A 25,321-nucleotide genomic window follows, 5' to 3' on the forward strand; every position below is an offset into this window, starting at 1 on the left:
TCCATCTACCTGGGCAGTGAGTATTCCATCACACTGCTGGCTTCAGCCTTGTAAATGATGGAGAGGCTATTGTGGGGTCAGGACGTGAGCCACTCGTTGCATAGTACCCAACCTTTACCTGGTTCTTGTAGCAAGTTGTTAATATGATTGGTGCAGTTAAGTTTTTTTTAATTCATTGATGGGATGTGGGCGTCGCTGGCTAGGCCTGCATTTAGTGCCCATCCCTAATTGCCCTTGAGAAGATGGTGGTGAGCCGCCGCCTTGAATCGCTGCAGTCCATATGGTGTAGGTACACCCACAATGCTGTTAGGAAGGGAGTTCCAGGATTTTGGCCCAGCGACAGTGAAGGAACGGCAATACAGGTCCAAGTCAGGATGGTGTGTGGCTTGGAGGGGAACTTGTAGGTGGTGATGTTCCCATGCGTCTGCTGCCCTTGTCCTTCTAAGTGGTAGAGGTTGCGGGTTTGGAAGGTGCTCGATGTTGACCCGAAGGATATTGATGGCTGTGCTGTAGAAGGTTAGTGGTAGGTGGTTGGACCTTTTCTTGTTGGAGTTCATAGACCGGGTAGATAGAGAGAAACTGTTCCCATTGGCGGTAGGGTCGAGAACCAGAGGACACAGATTTAAGGTGATTGGCAAAAGAACCAAAGGCGACATGAGGAAAAGCTTTTTTATGCAGTGACTGGTTAGGATCTGGAATGCTCTGCCTGAAAGGGTGGTGGAGGTAGATTCAATCATGGCTTTCAAAAGGGAGTTGGAGAAGTACCTGAAGGAAAAGAATTTGCAGGGCTACGGGGAAAGGGCGGGGGAGTGGGACTAGCTGAAGTGCTCTTGCAGAGAGCTGGCACGGGCTCGATGGGCCGAATGGCCTCCTTCTGTGCTATAACCATTCTTTTGATTCTAGGTGGTCATTACCTGGCATCAGTATTGCCTGCCGTTTGTCAGCTCAAGCTTGGTTGTTGTCCAAGTCCAGCTGTTGGCTGGCATAGGCTGCTTCATTGTCGGAGGAGTTGTGAATGGAGCTGAACATTGCAGAATCATCAACGTAGAGCTCCACTCCTGACCTGATGAATGGAAGGCCATTGATGAACATAAATGAAGCAACGGAAGGTGGTTGGATCATCGGCAGTAAATGATTGACCTTGGGGGCAGGGAAAGGGTGGGGGGGAGGAAAGAACAAAAGGGAAGGTCTGTGATAGGATGGAAGGCAGGAGAGATTAAGAGACAAAAAGGATGATGGTGCAAGGCAAAAGGAGATGGTAATGGGACAAGTTAAGAAACAAAAGATGACTCTAGATGAAGTATAAATGGCAATGGAAGAATGATCGATGGCTTTCCCTGCCCCTACACTTGCTTAAAAACCTGTTACATCTCCAACTTTTTCCAGTTCTGACGAAGGGTCATTGACCTGAAACGTTAACTCTGTTTCTCTCTCTACAAATGCTGCCTGACCTGAGTATTTCCAGCATTTTCTGTGTTCATTTCAGATTTCCAGCATCTGCGGCATTTTGCTGTTGTATAATTAAAGCGAAGTCTTTTTCAGCTACGTTGGAAGTCAAAGAGCCGTTAAGGACTGTATAGGGCCATTGAAGGACTCCACAAGGCAGATTCGGGTTGACTCCAAGGTTCTCTACATGACTAGTTTGCATCAGCCTTAGTTAGTGAAGATGATGCTGGGTTACCAATATTGCAGCACAGTGTTGATGCTAAAATTGAACAATATAGCTTTATTCAATTGGGTAGAGGGAACTCCAACCACGTGTTTGCCATCCAGGGTTGCATGCCCAAGGCAGTTAGATGGGAGAAGACCCTGGGGGCTCTGGTGCACAAGACTGAAGGGTAAAGGTCCATGATCAGTTCTGTGAGGCTATTGGAAAAAGCAAATAGTGTTGGGATGTATTGGCAAGAAAATAAAATACAGAACAAGAAGTACTATTCTGTCTCTGCACAAGGCCTTGGTCAGGCCTCATTTGGAGTAATGTGTCTAGTTTTGGTCCCCCCTTACATTTAAGGGTGAAATAGAGTCCCTAGAAAAGGTCTTTGGGAGGGCCATGAGATTGATACCTAGTTGAAAGGCCTTCAATTACCACAACAGGCTTAGAGAGCTGGAACTTTTTACTCTAGAAAAGTGTAGACGTTGAGATTTGATTGGGGCTTTAAAATAATGAAAGGATTAGACTTGGAATTTCCCAGATTTTTTCTCCTAAATTGGCCTACAGATTTTTTCTCTGTTTTTGCCTCAAGAAATTGCTTAGCTGGTAGGTTGGGTGGGAGGGTGGGTGAGGAATGGTATGAAAAAACATGTTTTATATCTTGGACGTGTCTGGGCAATTTTCCACCTTGTTGGGTAGATGTCAATATCTTAGCTGCACTGGAATGTCTTGGACAGGGTAGAGGGCTGGCTACTTTGAGTATACAGGTCTTCAGTACTATGGTCAGGATGTTGTCAGAGCCAATAGCCTTTGCATTGTCCAGTTTATGCAGCAATTTATTAACCTCCTGTAAAGTGAACTGAATTAGCTGGATGCTGGCATTTATGATGGGGACCTCGAGCAGGTTGAGTGGTGTGTCCATTTGCCACTTTTGGCTGAAGATGCTTGCAAATACTTCAGCATCTACTCTTGCACTCGCATAGTTGAAGATGGGGATGTTCATGATGCCTTTCCCCTCCTAATGGCTACCTGATTGCCCACTACCATTCTTCACTGCATGTGGTAGAGTTGTGGGATCGCTTGGCTCTTTCTATAGCCTGCGGCTTTTGTGTTTAGCATGCAGGCAGCCCTGTGCGGAGTTTCATCAGGTCGATGCCTCATTTTAAGGTATGCCTGTTGCTGATCCTGACACACCCCTTTGAACCAGGGTTGGTCTCCGTGCTTGATGGAGGAGTGTAGGATGTGTGGGGTCTTGAGGTTAGATTGTGATGGTATCTTGGATGCCTGGTTTTAGGGTGCTAGATCTGTTCTTTTAGTCTGTGCCATGCTACATGATGGAAGGTGCACTCACTGAAGCTCAGACTTTGTTTTCACAAGGACTGTGCTGTGGTCACTCCTTCCCATTCTGTTGTAAGGACACACTACGGACAAGGCGCAGTAGGGAAACTCGTGCTCTTCCGAGGTTGGAGCTGCAGCATGTTTTTGGAGCAGAGAGTGTCTGACTGCGTTGGACCTTACTGCAGAGTGTTTGTTGTTGACCCTGCTTGCATGAAATGGAAGGCGCTTAACATTGAGCACAAAATTCAGGAGGGGTGGGGGCAGGGGAAAGGTAGATGGTTGTTTCATTTGAGTTATTTAATCGGTGTAACGAGAATGTTCAATTGCTGACTGAAAATGGTCAGTGGCATGCTGACTTTATTTGTGGTACACACGCTCAGTTAATTATGGATGATTAAAGTTCAACAGTTACTCTATGCTTCAGCAGCGTTCTTGTGCTGTTTATAGGTGCTGTTTATAGAAGCCTTTGAAGTATTTCATGTGGTCTGAGGCTTAGAGAGGATTATAATTCTTTGAACAATTCCATAAATTTCCAAGCAGCTCAAGTGCTAGACCTTCCTATCTCAAGTGTTGAAAAGTTCACACTATTTTACAGTAAACTGAGTGAAGGGAACTTGTAAAGAGCATGTTTATCAAGGTCATTCAATTTTGTGAGTTGAAAATAAATTTTACATTTTTTATTTAAATTGTGGCATTAATGTTGTTCAATTGGGGGGAGGGGGGGGAAACAACTGGTATCAGCATTGAGCACTCTCAGGCCAGGTGTTGCACAGTTAGATGCAGAGTTAAACTCCCTCCTGAACCTTCTGTACTGCAGCAGTCTGAAACTTTCCATCCGAGCCATCCAATGGCGTCGGAGTGAGACTCCCTTCTGTGATTATGGGCAGCCCATCCCCACCAAACGTAAATAAATGCAATTTATACAAGTTGGTCCAACAAGTGGAATGAGACCTTTCTGCAAAAGCTTGGGGGTGTTGCTGGGAGAAGGGTGTGGCAGTCGAGTAGCATACACGCATGAGAGAATGTACCTGTGTATACTTTGTTTTATTGATGTAGACTGGGTGTGAGAATTAACAGTAGGCCAACTAGTTATTGGAGCTTCATCGAAGACAGTGCTGCATGCGGTATCTGTCCATTTATTTGTGATTGCTTTTGTTGCACTATTCTGCATTTTCATAGTAACATTAGGAACAGGAGGAGGCCATTCAGCCCCTTGGTCCTCCTCCAACACTCAATTACATAAGAACCTAAGAAATAGGAGCAGGAGTAGGCCAATCGGCCCCTCGAGCCTGCTCCGCCATTCAATCAGATCATGGCTGATCTGATCCTAACTGCCAATCCACCATCACAGAACCATCTCCTGAATCTAACAAAATTAGACACCTGAAATAGGAGCAGGATCAGGCTACACGGCCCCTGGGCCCGCTCCGCTACCCACAGGGCCATGACCGATCCGAACCTGGACTCATGTCCAAATTCCTGCCTGCTCCCCGTAACCCTTAATTCCCTTTCCTTCTAGGAAACTGTCTATTTCTGTTTTAAATTTATGGAATGATGTAGCTTCTACAGCTTTTTGGGGCAGCATATTCCATGGACCTACCACCCTCTGAGTGAAGTAGTTCCTCCTCATCTCAGTTTTGAAAGAGCAGCCCCTTATTCTAAGACTATGCCCCCTAGTTCTAGTTTCACCCATCATCGGGAACATCCTCCCCGCATCCACCCGATCCAACCCCTTCACAATCTTATATGTTTCAATAAGATCGCCTCTCATTCTTCTGAACTCCAATGAGTAGAGTCCCAATCTACTCAACCTCTCCTCATATGTCCATCCCCTCATCCCCGGGATTAACCGAGTGAACCTTCTTTGTACTGACTCAAGAGCAAGTATGTCCTTTCTTAAGTATGGACACCAAAACTGTACGCAGTATTCCAGGTGCGGTCTCACCAATACCTTGTACAACTGAAGCAAAACCTCCCTATTTTTATATTCTATCCCCCTAGCAATGAAAGCCAACATTCCATTGGCCTTCTTAATCACTTGCTGCACCTGCATACTAACCTTTTGAGTTTCGTGCACCAGGACCCCCAGATCCCTTTGTACTTCAGTACTTTCCAGTTTCTTGCCATTAAGATAATAACTTGCTCTACGATTTTTCCTGCCAAAGTGCATAACCTCACACTTTCCAGTATTGTATTCCATCTGCCAAATCTCTGCCCACTTACTTAGCCTGTCTATGTCCCCTTGCAGGTTTTTTATGTCCTCACTCACTACTTTCCCTCCCATCTTAGTATCATCTGCAAACTTTGATATGTTACACTCGGTCCCCTCCTCCAAATCGTTAATATAGATTGTAAAGAGTTGGGGACCCAGCACTGACCCCTGCGGAACACCACTAGTTACTGATTGCCAGTCTGAGAATGAACCATTTATCCCAACTCTCTGCCTTCTGTTAGATAGCCAATCCTCTATCCATGCCAGAATATTACCCCCAATTCCGTGATTTTTTATCTTAAGCAATAATCTTTTGTGTGGCACCTTGTCAAATGCCTTTTGGAAGTCTAAATACACTATGTCCACTGGTTCCCCTTTATCCACCCTATATGTTACTTCCTCAAAGAACTCCAGCAAATTTGTCAAACATGACTTCCCCTTCATAAAACCATGCTGACTTTGTCCTATTAAATTATGATTATCCAAATGTCCTGTTACTGTCTCCTTAATAATGGACTCCAAAATTTTACCTACCACAGATGTTAGGCTAACCGGTCTATAGTTTCCAGCCTTCTGTCTACTGCCCTTTTTAAATAAGGGTGTTACATTAGCAGTTTTCCAGTCTGCCAGGACCTTTGCTGAGTCCAGGGAGTTTTGGAAAATTATTACCAATGCATCCACTATCCCTACCGCCACTTCCCTCAAGACCCTAGGATGTAAGCCATCAGGTCCAGGTGATTTATCCACCTTGAGTCCCATTATTTTACCGAGTACCACTTCCTTAGTGATTTTGATTGTGTTTAGCTCCTCCCCCCCCCCCTTTAGCCCCCTGTTTGTCCAGTGTTGGGATATTCTTAGTGTCTTCTACTCTAAAGACTGATATAAAATATTCATTCAGTGTTTTTGCCATCTCCATATTTCCCACCATTAATTTCCCGGTCTCATCCTCTAAGGGACCAACATTTACTTTAGCCACCCTTTTTCTTTTTATATAACTATAAAAACTCTTACTATCTGTTTTTATATTTTTTGCTAATTTACTTTCATAATCTATCTTCCCTTTCTTAATCAATCTTTTTGTTATTTTTTGCTGTCTTTTAAAGTTTTCCTAATCCTCTATCCTCCCACTAGATATGGCTACCTTATATGCCCTTGTTTTTAGTCGAATACTATCCTTAATTTCTTTACTTAGCCACGGATGGCTGTCTTTTCTTTTACACCTTTTTCTTCTCAGTGGAATATATATTTTTTGGAAGTTGTAAAATAACTCCTTAAATGTACACCACTGATCATGTATCGTCTTACCCTTTAATCTATTTTCCCAATCCACTCTACTCAATTCCGCTCTCATACCTTCATAGTCTCCTTTATTCAAGCTTAGCACGCTTGTTTGAGATCCAACCTTCTCACCCTCTAATTGAATATGGAATTCAACCATGTTATGGTCACTCATTCCAAGGGGATCCTTTACTAGGACATTTTTAATTAATCCTGTCTCGTTACACAGGACCAGATCTAAGGTTGCTTGCCCCCCTGGTCGGTTCAGTTACATACTGCTCAAGAAACCCATCCCTAATACACTCAATGAACTCATCCTCAAGGCAGCCCTGCCCAATTTGATTTGTCCAATTAATATGATAGATAAAATCCCCCATAATTATAGATGTTCCCTTATTACAAGCCTCAACTATTTCCTGATTGACACTCCGTCCAACAGAGTTGCCACTGTTCGGAGGTCTATAGACTACGCCCACTAGTGTTTTTTTCCCCCTTATTATTCCTTACCTCCACCCAAACTGTTTCATTATCCTGATCTTTTGACCCAATATCATTTCTCTGTATTACAGTGATTTCTTCCTTTATTAACATAGCCACCCCACCTCCCCTTCCTTCCTGCCTGTCCTTCCTGATCGTTAAATAACCTGGTATGTTTAATTCCCAGGCATTGTCACCCTGCAGCCATGTTTCTGTAATGGCCACAAGATCATACCCATATGTAGTTATTTGTGCCATTAACTCGTCTATTTTGTTACGAATGCTACGTGCATTCAGATAGAGAACTTTCAAATATGTTTTGTGACACTTAGTTCCTGCTTTTGCCCTTTTTATTACTTTACCTTTTACTCCATACCTTCTGCCCCTTCCTGACATGCTCTGGTTTTTAATTTCCCCACTGCTACCTAAGTCTATGACCTTCTCTGTTGTCATTTTTATTATTTGCTCTATAGGAACCTCCCCCCCCCCCCCCCCCCACTAGTTAGTTTAAAGCCCTCTCTACAGTCCTAGTTATATGATCCGCCAGGACTCTAGTCCCAGCACTGACCAAGTGAAGCCCGTCCCAACGGAACAGCTCCCTCCTGCCCCAGTACTGGTGCCAGTGTCCCAGGAAGCAAAACCCATTTCTCCCACACCAGTCTTTGAGCCACGCATTTAACTCTCTGATTTTATTTGTCCTAGCCAAATTCGCTCGTGGCTCAGGTAATAATCCAGAGATTATTACCCTTGTGGTTCTGCTTTTTAATTTGGCCCCTAGCTGCTCAAACTCCCTTAGCAGAACCTCCTTCCTTGTCCTATCTATGTCGTTGGTACCAACATGGACCATGACAACTGGATCCTCCCCCTCCCACTCCAAGTTTCTCTCCAGTCCAGAGGCGATGTCCTTAACCCTGGCACCGGGCAGGCAATTAGATCATGGATGATCTGCACCTCAACTCCATTTTCCCATCTTTGCTCCTTGTTGCCCTTGCCTAAAAAAATGAAAACAAACCTGCTTTGTCATGAAGGTGCAGGTTTTCATGGAGGGTTCCCCCATTCTATCAGGAAAGGGTGAACAGGCTGGGTTTCTTTTTTCTCTTGAAAAAAGGTTGGGGGTGACCTAATAGAGGTCTTTAAAATTATGCAAAATTTTGGTAAGAGTAGACACAGAGAGAATGTTTCCACTTGTGGGGAAGAGCATTACCAGAGGCCATCAATATAAGATAGTCAGCAAGAAATCCAATAGGGAGTTCAGAAGAAACTTCTTTACCCAGAGAGTGGTGAGAATGTGGAACTCGCTACCACAGGGAGTGGCTGAAGCGAAAAGCATAGATGTATTTAAGGGAGGCTAGACAAGCATATGAGGGAGAAGGAAATAGAGGGTTATGCTGAGAGTTAGAGGAGGAAAGATGGAGGAGGCTCGAGTGGAGCATAAACGCCGGCATGGACTGGTTGGGCCGAATGGCCTGTTTCTGTGCTGTATATCCGATGTAATCCTGTCGAGGGCAAGTACCAAGCAAAAGCTGGATGCTTATCCACAAGGATCTGGGAAATTAAATCAATTTCCCAGGACTGGGAATCTTTAGCCTGGAAAGAAGGTGTCCGAGGATGGACCTTTATGATACTGAATGATATAAATCTGTAGTACTACTTCAAGATAAGACCAGATCATAGAGCACAAGCTGAAACCAGTGATGGGTCAGTTCATGCAAAGACTGATCAACGGTAGGATGGGGAGCTGATAAACTTAGATCCAGTTAGATGATGTAATGGGACTATTATTTTTTAATTTATATGAATGAACTAAGATGAGCTGAGGCCTTCATCAGCTGTATTTATCGTGTGGTAATAATTTTGCCATCTTCACATAATAATAGGAACGTTTGTGGTATTGCCAGAGGCTTTGGTAGATTTGAAGGGATAATCTAATAGGATGAAATTCCCTCCAGAAAGGAAATATATTTTTAAAAGTCTAGGTTTGAATCATAGAATGATACAGCACAGAAGGAGGCCATTCGGTGAGGGAAATAATAGATGGGAAGGAATTGATCGAAGAGGAAAATGATGAGAGGGCAGGTAAATGGAGTTGGAGGTACGGACCAGCCACGACCTGACTGAGTGGCCTACTCCTGTTCCTACGCCCCTTCTGCCCCAATAGCATGGCAAACTTCGCAGGACCCAAAGCACAAGAAAATTGGCCCCGTAGAGTTAGTCGAAACTAGACTCAACTCGTTCCACGTCTCTACATGATGCGTCGTGAGGCCAGTGTAGAAATGGATTGTTTTGTTTTTTCAAATGAGGCTGTTAAACTTTTTTTTAAGGATGTCGGCGAGGCTGGCATTTAGTGCCCATCTTTAGTTGCCCTGAGAAGGCAGTGGTGGTGGGCCGCCTTGAATTGCTGCAGTTTGTGTGGTAATTCTTTGTAGCAATTTGATGCAACTAAGTGGCTTACTAAGCCATTTCAGAGGAAAGCGAGTCAACCACTTTGGTGTGGGAGTGGAGACACATATCGGTCAGACCAGGTATCCTTCTCCGGAAGACATTAGTGAACTAGTTGGGTTTTTATGATAAGTCGATGGCTTCGTGGTCACTTTTTGCTGCTGACAGTTTTATTTTCAGATTTAAAAAAAATCAAATTCTCAATGTCATGGGAAGGGAAATCGTGTTTGACAAATTTATTGGAGTTTTTTGAGGATGTAACTAACATGGTAGATAAAAGGGAACCAGTGGATGTAGTATATTTGGATTTCCAAAAGGCATTTGATAAGGTGCCACATAAAAGATTATTACACAGGGTTGGGGGTAATATAATAGCATGGATAGAGGATTGGTTAACGGACAGAAAACAGAGTAGGGATAAACGGACCTTTTTCAGGTTGGCAGGCTGTAACTAGTGGGGTGCCAAAAGGATCAGTGTTGGGGCCTCGGCTATTTACAATCTCCATTAATGACTTAGATGAAGGGACTGAGTGTAATGTATCCAAGTTTGCTGATGATGCAAAGCTAGGTGGGACAGTAAGCTGTAAGGAGAACACAGTCTGCAAAGGGATATAGATGGACTAAGTGAGTGGGTAGTAAGGTGGCAGATGCAGTATAATGTAGAGAAATGTGAGGTTATTCACTTTGGTGGGAAGAATAGTGTAACCGGTTTTTGCGGTGGCCAATTTCCACTGGTCCCTGCTGCAATCGGCAATTATTGTAAGTGGTTTTGCCCCGCCTGTGGCGAGCACGCAAAAACCCCCTTACTACAAGTTCTGGACAATAGGGATTACTGAGGACAGATTTGAATATGGACAGCGTTTTCGGGCTCACCCGTACAGTGTTTATTAAGGTTGACAAAAACCACTCCACTTGCATACAGTACGAGCGGTGTGAACACAACAGCTGTTTAAAACAGCACAACCCTGACTTGTCCAACAAGCCCCTGCCGTGCTGACTTACCACGGCCTAAAAACGCCCTCCCGTGAACTAAACTATCACAGGACGCTTCCAACGCTAAACCCCCTCTGGTTTGGTAGGAACATACAGGCACCTCCTCACACAGCTAAGTGATCTTGTGGGTGTGTAAGCTTGCCAATGCTCACCTAGATTGCCCTTTGACCTTGCTTGAAGCTTCCTCCCGTACGTCTCGGCTACCTGGTTCCGTACCGGCCTTGCGGCATGCGAGTCCCAGCCTTAGTCAAAGTCCGTCTCGGTTGGTTGAGCAAGGCTCAGCTCCTCTTGACTTTCTGTTGTGTGGAGGGCAGGAGAGAGAGCTATCCAAACTGATCTCTGATATACCCCTCCAATACACAGACCGCTGTCTGTGGTTTTAATGGACACATGGCCTCGGGGAAATGGTTACCAGACTTCCTCCCAGGTTTGGATGGTTTAGATCTCGTTTCGATCTCCTAGCCGATTAACTTAATGAGCTCATCTTCTCCAGAAACAATGAGTCACTAGCCTTGTTATTCAAGACTTGGGAGTGGGCCTCTCGGGCCATTGTTCCCAAGGACAGTTTGTTACCATACCAATGCAACCTGGTTACGTGAGCCACCTTCAGCTTGAGTGGTTTTTCATTGCTTCCCCCCCAAAGAGCCTGTCCAGTTTTTAATAAGGGTATATGTTTATAATCTAAAAATCCTTGGAGTCTGCGCCGACTGCTACAACAGGAAAAAAGAATATTTTTTAAATGGTGAGAAACTTTCAAATGTTGATGTTCAGAGAGATTTGGGTGTCCTTGTGCAAGCAACACAGAAAGCTAGCATGCAGGTACAGCAAGCAGTAAGGAAGGCAAATGGCATGTTGGCCTTTATTGCAACGGGTTTGGAGTATGAGTCAGGAAGTCTTGCTACAATTGTACAGGGCCTTGGTGAGACCACACCTGGAGTACTGTGCACAGTTTTGGTCTCCTTATCTAAGGAAGGATGTACTTGCCTTGGAGGTGGTGCAACGAAGGTCCACTAGATTGATTCCTGGGATGTCCTATGATAGATTGTGTAGAATGGGCCTATATTCTCTGGAGTTTAGAAGAATGAGAGGTGATCTCATTGAAACATACAGGATTCTGAAGGGGATGACAGGGTAGATGCTGAGAGGCTGTTTCCCCTGGGTGGAGTGTCTAGCACTAGGGGGCATAGTCTCAGGCTAAGGGATCGGCCATTTAAGACTGTTATGAGGAGGAATTTCTTCACTCAGAGGGTTGTGCATCTTTGGAATTCTCTGCCCCAGAGGGCTGTGAATGCTGAGTCTGAGTATATTCAAGGCTGAGATAGATAGATTTTTGGACTCTCAGGAAATCAAGGGATATGGAGATCGGGCAGGAAAGTGGAGTTGAGGTCGGTGATCAGCCATGATCTTATTGAATGGCGGAGCAGGCTCGAGGGGCTGTATGGCCTACTCCTGCTCTTACTACTTATGTTCTTGGGTATTTAACCAGTCAAATCCCTTTAACCCTTTTAAACACTCCGATTAGATCACCCCTCAACCTTATAAACTCAAGGGAATGCAAGCCAAGTTCATGCAACCTGTTCTCCTAATTTTACCCTTTTAAGTCCTGGTGAATTCTGTGCTGCACCCCCTCCGAGGCCAATATATCTTTCCTGAGGTGCAGTACTCCAGATGGGGTCTGACTAAAGTTCTGTACAACTGAAATGTCACTTCCTCCCCATTATATTCCAGCCCCCCTTGAGATAAAGGCCAACATTCCATTAGCCTTATTGAATACTTTTTATTCCTGTGCACCAGCACCAAATGATGTAAAAGCAGTGAACTCTCTATCTGGGTCCCAAAAGGACAAGGGAACGGTAGCATAGTGGTAATGTTACTAATCCAGAGACCTGCACTAATAATCCGGAGACAAGAGTTCAAATCCCATCATGGCAGCTGGGGAATTTAAATTCAGTTAATTAAATAAATCTGGAATTCATAAAGCTATGAAACTACAGGAAACTTTGATATCCGGCACCGACGGGACCGGCGTGTTGCCGATCTATCAAAACTGCCGGACATACAAAGTTAATGTTGAAGCATACGGAGGTTTTCATCTCCGTATATGACAACAAACACCCTTGCTTAGCAACAGCTTCTAAAGAGTCGGCTGCAGCTGCAAGCGTCTCTAGCTGAAGCTGTTGTTATAGCTACAGACCTTGCAGTGCCTGGCTTGGGGAAAAAAAAAACGAGAACTAAAAAAACGTATAGAAAACGGCTCCTGATTTTTGCCGTTGGATCGAGTATTCCGGACATACAACCTCGTGGTAAACCAAAGTTTTCTGTACCGTATTGTCGTAAAAACCCATCTGGTTCACTAATGTCCTTTTTAGGGAAGGAAATCTTCTGTCCTTTCCCGGTCTGCCCTATATGTGATTCCAGACTCTTAATTACCCTCTGAAACGGCGGCTCACCACCACCTTCTCGAGGGCAATAAATGCTGATCTTGCCGGTGATGCCCACATCATACGAACGAAGAAATTATAAAAAAAAAAAAAAAAAAAGGCTTTCAGTAATTTGGCGAGCTGGAAAAATGAGCAACCACTTTCAATCAGTCATCTAGTGAGTCCCACAAACCTGGTGAAGTCACGGAAAAGTAACAAGAGGAAACAATCTTCGGAGGACGTGGGTGTAGTGTCCGTGTGTTGATAGAGACACTGAACACAGGAGTTGGTTCATGGGTGTTTACTAAGCAAAGTCTGGAGGGGTACTAACGGATATAACACAATATACAGGCTTATATAGCCCGAGTGGCCATTACCGGCATTACAGCACATATGGGGCTCTTAAAGGCACATACACTACAATTCCTCCCCTTTCAGCTAACCAGTACATCATATTTTAAGTAATTATTAATTACATGTTATAAGAAAAATAATATACACATTTCTGTAGTTAATTAATTATAAGTCAGTCTCTCTGGAGGCTTCCTGACTCGGTCCGGATAACGCCTCGGTGGTGTAGTAGTTTCTGGTGGTGTAGTAGGTTCTTTTGGCAAGGCTGATTCGGCTTGAATGCCAGTATCGGGTTCCAGTATCACCGGATCGGAGGTAGATATGGGTATCTCTACTTCATCGTTCAGCGTATAGAGTTGTGGCGTAGGTTGTCCCTTTTCGGATGACTCTCTGATTTGGTCAGCACGGCGCCTTATTATGCTTTCTCCGATGTCCACGGTATACATCAGTGGTCCTAGTCGTGTGCAGATAGTTGCAGGCTGCCATTTCTCGGTACGGTAGTCCTGGGCCAAAACTTGTTGACCTATCTGGAAGGTTCTAGTTGGCCTTTCATTCATGCCTTGAAACTGCCGGTTCTCCACGTCCCTTCTGATGCTGGGCTTGACCAAACCCAGCCGGCATCTTAGGTTTCTATTGAAGAACATCATGGTGGGAGGTTGGTTGGTAACCATATGTGTTGCATTCCTGTATGCGAACAAGAAGTTATCCACCTTGTGCTGAGGTTTTATGTCTTCATTACCCATGGCCTTCTTGAAGGTCTGGACAAACCTTTCAGCCAATCCATTGGTGGCGGGATGGTATGGGGCGGACGTGTAGTGCTTAACCCCATTGTTTTTTAAGAACTTCCTGAATTCTTCGGACACAAATTGCGGTCCATTATCAGAACAGATCTGTTCCGGCAGCCCATTCCTGGCAAATATGGTCCTTAATACTGTGATGGTTTTTTCCGTGGTGGTGGAGGACATCTTTATTACCTCCGGCCACTTGGAGTGTGCATCAACCGCGATTAAGAACATTGAGTCCATAAATGGACCAGCAAAGTCGATGTGTACCCTTTGCCAGGGAGATGAGGGCCACTCCCATGGATGTAGAGGGGCTTGGGGTGGAGCGTTTTGGACCTTCTGGCATCCTAGGCAGCTCTTGGTCATTTCTTCGATGTCTCCATCGATACCTGGCCACCATACAAACGCCCTGGCTAGGTTCTTCATTTTCACTCCACCCAGATGCCCCTCGTGAAGCTCCTTTAGCACTTTATCCTGGAGTTTGGGTGGAATCACCACTCTGGATCCACACATCAAGGTTCCTCGGCACACTGACAGCTGTTCTCTTCTTTGCGAGAATGCTGGCAACAGTGGTTCGCCATGTGCTGGCCATCCCTTCACTGCTAAATCGTAGACCCGTGAAAGAGTCGGGTCATTTCTCGTTTCCCTTTCAATGGCAGAATTTGTTACTGGTAGACATTCCACTATGGTAGCGTGGAACATCTCCACTAGGTCTACTGTAGGTGCCTCTTCTACCGTTGGCAACTGTAGGCGCGATAAACTGTCAGCATTCCCATGCTGTTTTGATCCTTTGTATTCTATGTTGTATTGGTGTGCCCCTAGAAAAAGGGACCACCTCTAGCCTTTGCGCTGTCATAATGGGAACACCCTTTTTAGGGTTGAATATGGAGATGAGGGGTTGATGGTCAGTCAACAAGGTAAATTTTTGTCCATGTAGGTAATGGTTGAATTTCTTTACTCCCCATACCAGGCTGAGTGCTTCCCTGTCGATTTGGGCATAGTTACGCTCAGCTGAGTTCAATGAGCGTGACGCAAAAGCTATCGGCCGTTCCGAGCCATCAGGGAATTGATGCGATAATACTGCTCCTATGCCGTAAGGGGATGCATCGCACGCCAGTCTGATTGGCAGTGATGGGTTGTAATGAGCCAAAACTTCTTTGGATGTGATTAAGTCTTTGCATTTATGGAAGACACGTTTGCAGTCTTCGTTCCATTTCCAAATCACTCCTGTTTGTAGAAGTTCATTAAGAGGGTGCAGAAGAGTTGATAAGTTCGGTAAAAATTTATGATAGTAATTTATTAATCCCAGGAACGACCTTAATTGTGAAACATTTTCAGGTGCTGGGGCTTTTATGACCGCTTCAATTTTTTCAGGTGACTTATGCAACCCTTCCTTATTTATTATGTGGCCACAATATGATATTTGATTTTGGAAAAATTCGCACTTAGGGCGATTTGCTCGTAGGCCCCGTTCTCTCAGCCTAGTGAGCACCTGCTCTAAATTGGCAAGGTGCTCATTGTCGTTTTCTCCTGTTACAAGGATGTTGTCTAGGTAGCATTGAGTCTCCGGAATCCCTTGGAGGACTTGCTCCATAGCTCTTTGCCAGATAGCTGGAGCGGATGCTACTCCGAAAACCAGTCGATTGTACTGGTACAGACCTTTGTGTGTATTTATCGTGAGATTTTTTAGAGGCCTCTTCAACCTCCTTCTGTAGATATGCCTGTGCCAAGTCAATTTTGGTGAAACGTTTCCCTCCGGATAGTGAGGCGAAAATATCTTCTATCCTCGGAAGAGGATACTGTACCATGTGAAGGACCGGGTTTACAGTCACCTTGAAGTCTCCACAGATGCGAATTTTTCTCTGTTCTTCAGATTTATCATTATTCAATGCTTTCTTCATGACTGGAACGATGGGTGTTGCCCACTCGCTCCAATCTACTTTAGATAATACGCCTGCCTTTTCCAAATTCTCCAGCTCTGCCTCGACTGCTGGACGAATTGCGTATGGCACCGGTCTTGCCTTAAAAAACTTGGGAATTGCTGCATCTTCCACTTTTATTGAGGTGGTGATGCCTTTCAAGGTTCCTAGTTTCTCTTGAAACACTTCTTTGGCGTTGGCCAAGATGTCTTTTAATCGTTCAGGTATGACGTCATCATTTTTTTCCTTACTGGTCACCGTCAGTGCCTGAATGGAGTGCCAGTCTAAACGTATTTTCCTGATCCATTCACGTCCCAACAGCGGTGGACCACCATCTTGTAGAACATATAAAAACAACTTCTGTATTTCCTTGCCGTTGTATACAACAGGCACCCTTATTTTTCCTTTGGGGTATACTTTCTGCCCCGTATATGTTTTCAAGATAATGGATGTGTCTTTTAAAGGTATATGCGGAAATAGCCGCTCGTAATCCCGTCGATTTATGACGGTCAGAGCTGATCCTGTATCTAGCTCCATTTTAACTGGGGACCCTGCTATTGTGAGGGTAACCCAAATGGTCTGGTAATCTTCTTTGGCAATTACATTATGTAATTTGAGAGAGCTTAGCTTCTTGTTCCCGGAGCTGCTATCGCTCTTGTGGTCTTCGGATCTACTGTCCGTCATTTGTACCTTTCTGTGCTTTTCCTCATTGATTCTTTTCCTGTTAGTGGACTTTTTGTTTCCAGATCGGCACACACGTGTAACGTGTCCCATCTTTCCGCATTGCCTGCATGCTTTGTCCTTGAACCAGCAGTCCCTCTGGTCATGGGTGGATCTGCCGCAGCGATAACATCTCTCTCAACTCCGTGTCATTTCATGGGTGCCGAAGTCCTGTGGCCTTTGCTGTATCTCTGCAGCTCCTCTTGCACTGAAAGCCTTGTCCAGTGTTAAATCTTTCTCAGAAAATAGCTTTTTCTGTGTTCCTACACTTAGGAGACCGCAGACGAATTTGTCTCGCAGAGAATCTGCCAGTCCTGCCTCGAATTGGCAGTGTAGGGTATCAACAATCTCCTTAAAATTCTTGTCCATCGGTTCGGCTGGAGTGATTACGTTTCGTAACAGCTTGTATGTCTTTGCGCCCATTAGATCCAGAAGTACTGAAGCTTTTTTCTCATCTTCTATTCCATTTGCGGTGCAATATACCTCCACTCTTTCCACATGTGGTCCAATCCTCTATCTCGTTATCAAAAGCATCAATATTGCCAGAATTAGGCATTTTAGAAAAGATATGGTGCTTCCCGCGCTTTTCTTTCTTTTCTGCAGAAAAGATATGGCGCTTTCCCGCCGCTGCTGCCGATGACAACGCTGTTTCCGTTCTTCATTTATTTATTTATTTATTTATTTATTTATTTATTTACAGTTGGAGACTCGTTCCTGCCGGACTCTCTCTCTAGGTCTGAACGCCGACCTGCTTGCAGCCGCGGCCATCTCCCGAGTGCTCCCTCCCCGTCTGTTACTGCTTGCCTCTGCTTTTGCTGCTTGGCCCAGCTGTAGATCCAGCCGCTGGAGCCCCAGCCTGACGCCCAGGAAGGATTACCACAGTACCTGCCACCAGCTTGGCCAGCTGGTGAAACAACAGCTTCTTTCACTTCTTGATTCTTCTGGACGCCAGAGGAATTGATGTCCTTGAGGTGCTGCCAAATTGTAGGTAAGTCCGTTTCCACTTCGTCGCCACTGTAGTGTCCGTGTGTTGATAGACACTGAAGACAGGAGTTGGTTCATAGGTGTTTACTAAGCAAAGTCTGGAGGGGTACTAACTGATATAACACAATATGCAGGCTTATATAGCCCGAGTGGCCATTACTGGCATTACAGCACATATGGGGCTCTTAAAGGCACATACACTACAGTAGGCCTCTACTTCAGCACTGCTGTAACACATAATATATATGTGGTTACCATGAACCATCTAGGCAAGTTGACCAGTTAAAAGTCTCATTGGCTAGTTGTGTTGGAGCAACTTGCTGGTCACAGATATACCTGGGTGGGTAGTCTTCCCTGGATCCCAGGTGGTGTGGGTTCTACTATAGTTCCTGCAGTAGGTGGTGCTGAAAGGACGCTTTCGTTTGGAGGTATTCAACCCGAGGACTATTACTGACGTGAATAACTGGAACAGTAGCACCAATTAAAGTGAAACTGGAGCCCTGTGAAATATTAGTGAATCATTAGTATGCATAGTGCAGCTGAGCTGCTTCATGATAACCAAATTCAGGTCAAGTATTTCACCATGTGGAAGTCAATATTGGTTTCTATTACATCTAATGGAGTGGTGTGACCCTGTAGCTGTTGGCACAGCCAAGTGCTTTTCAAGTAGAATAGATTCTCCAGACTTGTTGGGTAACCTTGGATGACATTGATGGAATTGCTGTCGATGGAGGCTGACTGAAAATAATTATAATTTAAAAAAAGAATGTTGTATCAAAGACTTGAGTGTTAACTAACTTTTCGACTCATTGATGTGTGGATGAACAGACACTGGCTATTAGCCACTCTAAAGATAGTTTGTTAATGGTTCTCTTTGCTGACGATTTGGATTATTATTTTCTATTATTATGTGACAGCCAAAGCCATAACACAGCTTAATGGCATTGCTGCTTGTGGAACGGGGGAATCAACAGCACTGAAACAAGCCATTTGGCCCAACTGGTCTATGCTGCTGTTTATACCCCCATGAGCCTCTTTCACTCTATCTCCTCCCAACCTCTCCCTGTATCCCTCTATTCCTTTCTCCCTCATGTATGCATCAAGCATTCCCTTGAATGTGTCAGGGCTATCTGCTTCAACCATTCCATGTGACAGCAAGTTCCACATTCTAGTCTCCACAGTTTCTTTCAAAGTTATTCTTATGGTTGTATTTTGATTGCGCTTCCGCTGTCTTATGTTATGTGTCCTCTTTGTCCACCCGGCCTGGTGTGATGCCTATTGAGGTTGAGCGAGCAGTGCGCACTGGATCTCCTGGGCCTCCACAACTGCCTCGTGTTGGTAGAAAGCACGAGAAACCGGAGGGTCCATGTCTGAAACGCTGACTGCATTTTTTAACACTGAGGAGTATTTCCTACAGCTGGTTTAACTGTGTGCCAACCCTGTGTTCAGCTGACACACATCTGAATTTGCAAGTGGAGCTGTTTTAGCAACGAAATGCTGTCTTTCTCCACACGTACTCTACAAACAATTTTTTTTCCTGCATGGAATAACTGGAAGAAGCTCTTCTGATAGTACTATGCTCTCCTAGATGTAATAGAAACCAATATTGACTTCCACATGGTGAAATACTTGACCTGAATTTGGTTATTATGAAGCAGCTCAGCTGCATTATGCATACTAATGATGCACTAATATTTCACAGGGCTCCAGTTTCACTTTAGTTGGTGCTACTGTTCCAGTTATTCACTTCAGTAATAGTCCTCGGGTTGAATACCTCCAAACGAAAGCGTCCTTTCAGCACCACCTACTGCAGGAACTATAGTAGAACCCACACCACCTGGGATCCAGGGAAGACTACCCACCCAGGTATATTTGTGACCAGCAAGTTGCTCCAACACAACTAGCCAATGAGACTTTCAACTGGTCAACTTGCCTAGATGGTTCATGGTAACCACATATATTATGTGTTACAGCAGTGCTGAAGTAGAGGCCTACGTCCTCCTACTAAGGATGATTGGAGATTATGAAAGTCTGTACGAATTACAGCACCGTGCCAAGTTACTAATAGCAAACTCAATGTGCTAGCTCTTGACTTTGGGTGATAGCGAGTGGGCAGCCCGTTTTACATCTCGCCCCATTGACTTCAATGGAAATAAAAATGGGGAGAGACGTGAAACGGGCTGCCGACTCGCACAAAGTCGCGATCTGCCCCAATGTGTGTTTACTGACCATGCTAATTCTCTTGCTGGGGTTCAGTTCCACTGGTGCTGGTCGCTCCTCCGTACCGTGCCCAATTGGTGGTTACTTGTGTGTGCTGGCAGGCTATTTGACTGTGGAGGACATCACTTTTCCCCACATCTGATGTCCTCACACATGTACTTCCATCAGAGATTACCGGGTAGTGATCGGGAGCAAGAACCCAGGCTGATTTATTTGTTTCCCTCTGCCCTAGCTATGGCTTGAAATCAAAGTCATCCAAGGAGCTGAAACCTGGATGATTTAATTGTGCTTGAGCAGGTTGATGAAAAGCAGGATTTATTCTACAACGTTTATGCATCTGTGCCACAATCTATGCAGCTTTCATAGGTTAACATATTGATTTGGTATTATTCAAACATTATTAATCAGTCATATTTTGTGGTTAAAATAAACATTGTTTTTGAAACATAGAAACCTAGAAGATAGGAGCAGGAGTAGGCCATTCGGCCCCTCGAGCCTGCTCCGCCATTCAATGCGATCATGGCTGATCATCCAAATTCAGTACCCTGTTCCTGCCTTCTCTCCATATCCCTTGATCCCTTTAGCCTTATGAAATATATCCAACTTCTTGAATATATTTAATGAATTGGCCTTTACTGCCACCTTTGGTAGAGAATTCCAGAGGTTCACCACTCTCTCTGGGTGAAGAAATTCCTCCTCATCTGTCCTAAATGGCTAACCCCTTATCCTTAGATTGTGACCCCTGGTTCTGGACTCCCCGACCATCCGGAACATCCTTCCAGCGTCTAGTCCTGTTAGAATTTTATAAGTTTCGATGAGATCCCCTCATTCTTCTAAACTCCAGCGAGTACAAGCCCAATCGACCCAATCTCTCCTCATACGTCATTCCTGCCATCCCAGGTATCAGCCTGGTGAATCTTCGCTGCACTCCTTCCATGGCAAGAACATCCTTCCTCAGATAAGGTGACCAAAACTGCACACAATACTCACGATGTGGTCTCACCAAGGCCCTGTACAACTGCAGCAAGACATCCTTGTTCCTGTACTCCAACCCTGTCGCTACAAAGGCCAACATACCATTTGCCTTCTTAACCGCCTGCTGCACCTGCATGCTTACCTTCAGCGACTGGTGCACAAGGACACCCAGGTCTCGTTGTACTTCCCCTTCTCCCAATCTATTGCCATTCAGATAATAATCTGCCTTCCTGTTTTTGAAGAAAGATATTGCGACGTTAATTGGAACAAAAATATGTGATGCACTGTACCTGAGTCTTGAATCGGTGCAAAAAAAAATCATTGTAAAAGACCACAGTAATCTCTCCCTTGCTGTAAACGTGGAGCTAAATAATCACGAAGGGCCAGGAGCACCGACTTTATTTTCAGGGCCAGTGGTCAAGCACACGGGGGACTTGGCCCATGACCCATTACGAGGGTATGTTCCTCTTCCAGCAACAGGAGTGCCGGGGAGCGGCCGTCTGAGATATGCAGGTGGTGGGTTGTTGAGGAACGTGTGACGTGGCTTTGACTAGCGTCAATAAAGAGCCCGGTTGGTGCAGTCAGCTGTGCGAAAGTCGCATGCCAGAAGTCGGTGACGCCAGTGCAAGATAAAAGTGGCCTTAAGTGTGCAGCATTAACTGCACAACTCATCGGGTTTTGTGTTCCTGTCTATTTGTTGAGTTTTGACAGGCCAGAACTTCGGGTCCCCACGGGTGAGTACGCGTTTGGTACTCACGCGTAGGCCCAACGAAAGTGCCGGTTTTGTGCATGCACTGCGCATGCACGGGAAACCGGAACTTCCGTTCCCTTAAAGGAAGGGGTTCACAGGTCGAACGTGTGCGCCTAGAACTTCCGTTTTTTTTGCAGGTTTCTCCGGGAGGGTAAGTCTCCAGCAGCTACGCTTTTTAAAAAAGCAGTCATAAGGCCTGCTTTTAACAAGGTAAGTGGTGAATTAAGTAAAATAAAAACATTTTTTCCACAGGTATATTGTTTTTAAATGCGTTAAAGAAAGTTAAGTTTATTTTTCGCCCCATTAGAAACTGTAATTAATTTTTTCAAAAATTTAAATTATTGTTTAAAATAGTTATTTTATGTAATTTATAGTTATTTTAAAAATGTGATTTAAAAAAAAAAAGAAAAAAAAATTTATTTGAAGTTTTAGTGATGTTTTGGGGCTGAATTGTATTCATAGATTTGACCGGTCTTCCTGTCAAATCTATGAATACAGATTTCCCGCCACCATTGACTCCATGGCCCACATGATCCCAGGGGACGCTTCGCACTAACTGCCCCTGGGATACGCAAGCACTGCACGCCGGCCGTTGGAGCAGGCCCAGGATCGGAATCCCACGCGGGCCCACAGCACAATGGCCGGCGCGGTGGTAAGTGTAGGTCGGAGGCTTGCCCCCGCGGGAAGCCTCTGACCCGAATTTCTGGGCCGACATGTTTCCTGTGCGTGATGCAATATTTCTTTTAGGCGAGGCTCCGTAACATAGGAACAGGAGGAGGTCCCTTGAGCCTATTCCGCCATTCAATTAGATCATGACCCGGGGGGGGCTGGGGCGGGGGGGGCTGGGGGGGGGCGGGCTGGGGCGGGCTGGGGGGGGGGGCGGGGGCGGGGCGGGGGGGGGGCGGCTGGGGGGGGCGGGGCTGGGCGGCTGGGGGGGGCGGGGGGGCTGGGCAGGGGCGAGGCGGGGGGGGCTGGGGGCGGGCGGGGGTTGGGGGGCGCGGGGGGGGGCGTGGGGGGCGGGCGGCGGGGGGGGGAGGCGAGATGCTGTTTCTATGCAGTGATTTCTGTTGCTGTAATTGGCCTTTTTCTTGTATGGCCAGTCTTGCCAGCAGTACAGGGGGGAGTGTGTTTGAGAGGGTAGGGAGGGCAGTCTGCTCTTGTCTGTCCAACCAAGAACCCTCCAGTGGAGGTGCCCTATTTTTGTTCTTCACCCTCATCCTATTTCCAGGACTCTGAGCTTCCTTTGTGCAGTGCAGCTGATAGAAAAATGATGCAGGCTGGATTATAAATTTGGTGATCCAAATTGGCATTGTACCAAAATTAAAGGACTGAATAAGAATATTATACTTGCATTTATACTGTGCCTTTCACGTCAAAATGCCTCTGAGCGCTCCACACAAAGAACTACTTTCTTGAAATGCAGTGACTGTTATGTAGACAAAGCCTGGGAGAAAAAACAACTGATTTCAGGCTACAAACTTGTCTCTCTTTATTAGACTCTGAATTTGTCCTCTTGGAATCTATTTTGAGTCAAATTAGTCAACAATATCCTGTACTCTGTGTACAAAAGCATAACTGATGGTTTTAAAAATGAATTGTGATTTAAAATAAGAGACGGGCACCAGACTTCAGGCGACACTGTACAGGTTAACTGCTTCAATTAACCCTTGTGACTGACCACCAAAAGTAATTTCAAAGCTGTATATAGTGTTCCAACCAACAGAGGAACTGCATACAATGCATCATACCCCTTACCTTATTCTTGTTATGGGTGGCAAAGACCAAGGGTCCAGAGCGCATACAAAAAACATTTATTAGAGATTAGCTATTTCTGTCTAGAGCTAATCCCCTTGTTTGATCCTGTTGACTAATGATGGGACTGCAAGTGGTCAGACAAAATGCTTCGTGCCCTGGGGAAGGATGGCATTCCTGTATATGCTTGTGATCCAACTCGTCACGCTACAAGTCAACCCAAGTCTCAAAGCTGCATCCCTGTTGGCACTCTCCCATTGCTCATCACCTATTATGGCAAACGTCCATGACGAAGTCCAACACTGCCTTCAGTGTGCCACTGCAGCCTTCAGTTGCCTGAGGAAGAGTGTTTGAAGACCAGGACCTCAAACCCAGCACCAAGCTCATGGTCTACAGAGCAGCAGTGATACCCGCCCTGCTGTATGCCTCCAAGACATGGGCTGTGTACAGCAGGCACCTCAAAGCACTGGAGAGGTACCAACAATGCTGCCTCCGCAAGATCCTGCAAATCCATTGGCAAGATGGACGCACCAACGTCTGTGTTCTCGCTCAGGCCAGCATCGAAGCTTTGACCACGCTCAATCAGCTCCAATGGATGGGTCACATCGTCCACATGCCTGATAAGAGACTCCCAAAACAAGCACTTTACTCAGAGCTCCGGCACAGCAAGAGAGCCCCATGTGGGCAGAGGAAATGCTTCAAGGACACCCTCAAAGCCTCCTTGAAAAAGTGCAACATCCCCACTGACACCTGGGAATCCCTGGCCCAAGACTGCACAAATTGGAGGAGAAGCATCCGAGAAGGCGCCGAGCACCTCGAGTCTTTTCGCCGGGAGCAAGCGGAAGCCAAGCGCAAGGAGCGCACGTCAACCCAAGCACCCCACCCACCCGCCCCTTCAACCACCGTCTGCCCCACCTGTGACAGAGACTGTAGGTCCTGCATTGGACTCAACAGTCACCTGAGAACTCATTTTTAATGTGGAAGCAAGTCATCCTCGGTTCCGAGGGACAGCTTAAGAAGATCCCATTACTCATCACCTATTAGCATCAATTGACAGTTCAGTCTGTTCGAGGGGCAGTTGGTACACACAGTTGAATTTATAGGGGGGGCATTTCTGCTTGTTTTGTGCCCAGATTCCAGTGGAATCTGTGCAAAATCGGCGAATCGCCGCCAAATAGCGGTGACTTTAATACGCAGGTATTAAATTATTCATTTATTGGATGTGAGCATCGCTGGCAAGGCCAGCATTTATTGCCCATCCCTAATTGCCCTTGAGATGGTGGTGGTGAGCCACCACCTTGAACCGCTGTAGTCCATGTGGTGAAGGTACTCCCACAGTGCTGTTAGGGAGGGAGTTTCGGGATTTTGACCCAGCGACGATGAAGGATCAACGATATACTTCTAAGTCAGGATGATGTGTCACTTGGAGGGGAAGTTGGAAGTGGTGGTGTTCCTATGTGCCTGCTGCCCTTGTCCTTCTAGGTGGAAGAGGTCGTGGGTTTGGGAGGTGCTGCCGAAGAAGCCTTGGCGAGTTGCTGCAGTGCATCTTGTAGATGGTACACACTGCAGCCACGGTGGTGGAGGGAGTGAATGTTTAATGTGGTGGATGGGGTGCCAATCAAGTGGGCTGCTTTGTCCTGGATGGTGTCGAGCTTCTTGAGTGTTGTTGGAGCTGCACTCATCCAGGCAAGTGGAGAGTATTCCATCACACGCCTTACTTGTGCCTTGTAGATGGTGGAAAGGCTTTGGGGAGTCAGGAGGTGAGACACTCGCCACAGGATACCTAGCCTCTGACCTGCTCTTGTTGCCACAGTATTTATGTGGCTGGTCCAGTTAAGTTTCTGGTCAATGGTGACCCCCAGGATGTTGATGGTGGGGGATTCAGCGATGGTAGTACCATTGAATGTCAAGGGGAGGTGGTTAGACTCTCACTTGTTGGAGATAGTCATTGTCTGGCATTTCTGTGGCGCGAATGTTGCCTGCCACTTATCAGCCCAAGCCTGAACGTCGTCCAGGTCTTGCATGCGGGCATGGACTGCTTCATTATCTGAGGAGTTGT

The 25,321-nt window shown here is 45.7% G+C and overlaps 1 protein-coding gene across 2 annotated transcripts in view; it reads left to right on the plus strand.

Annotated features, from left to right (window-relative positions):
* Nucleotides 1–25,321, plus strand: part of LOC147113769 (serine/threonine-protein phosphatase 2A 55 kDa regulatory subunit B beta isoform) — a 688,656-nt gene that overhangs the window by 27,265 nt on the left and 636,070 nt on the right. The window lies entirely within an intron of this gene.

The sequence above is a fragment of the Somniosus microcephalus genome, chromosome 8 (assembly GCF_052327205.1).
Source record: "Somniosus microcephalus isolate GS21.2 chromosome 8, FLI_Smic_1.0, whole genome shotgun sequence".
Classification (NCBI taxonomy): domain Eukaryota; kingdom Metazoa; phylum Chordata; class Chondrichthyes; order Squaliformes; family Somniosidae; genus Somniosus; species Somniosus microcephalus.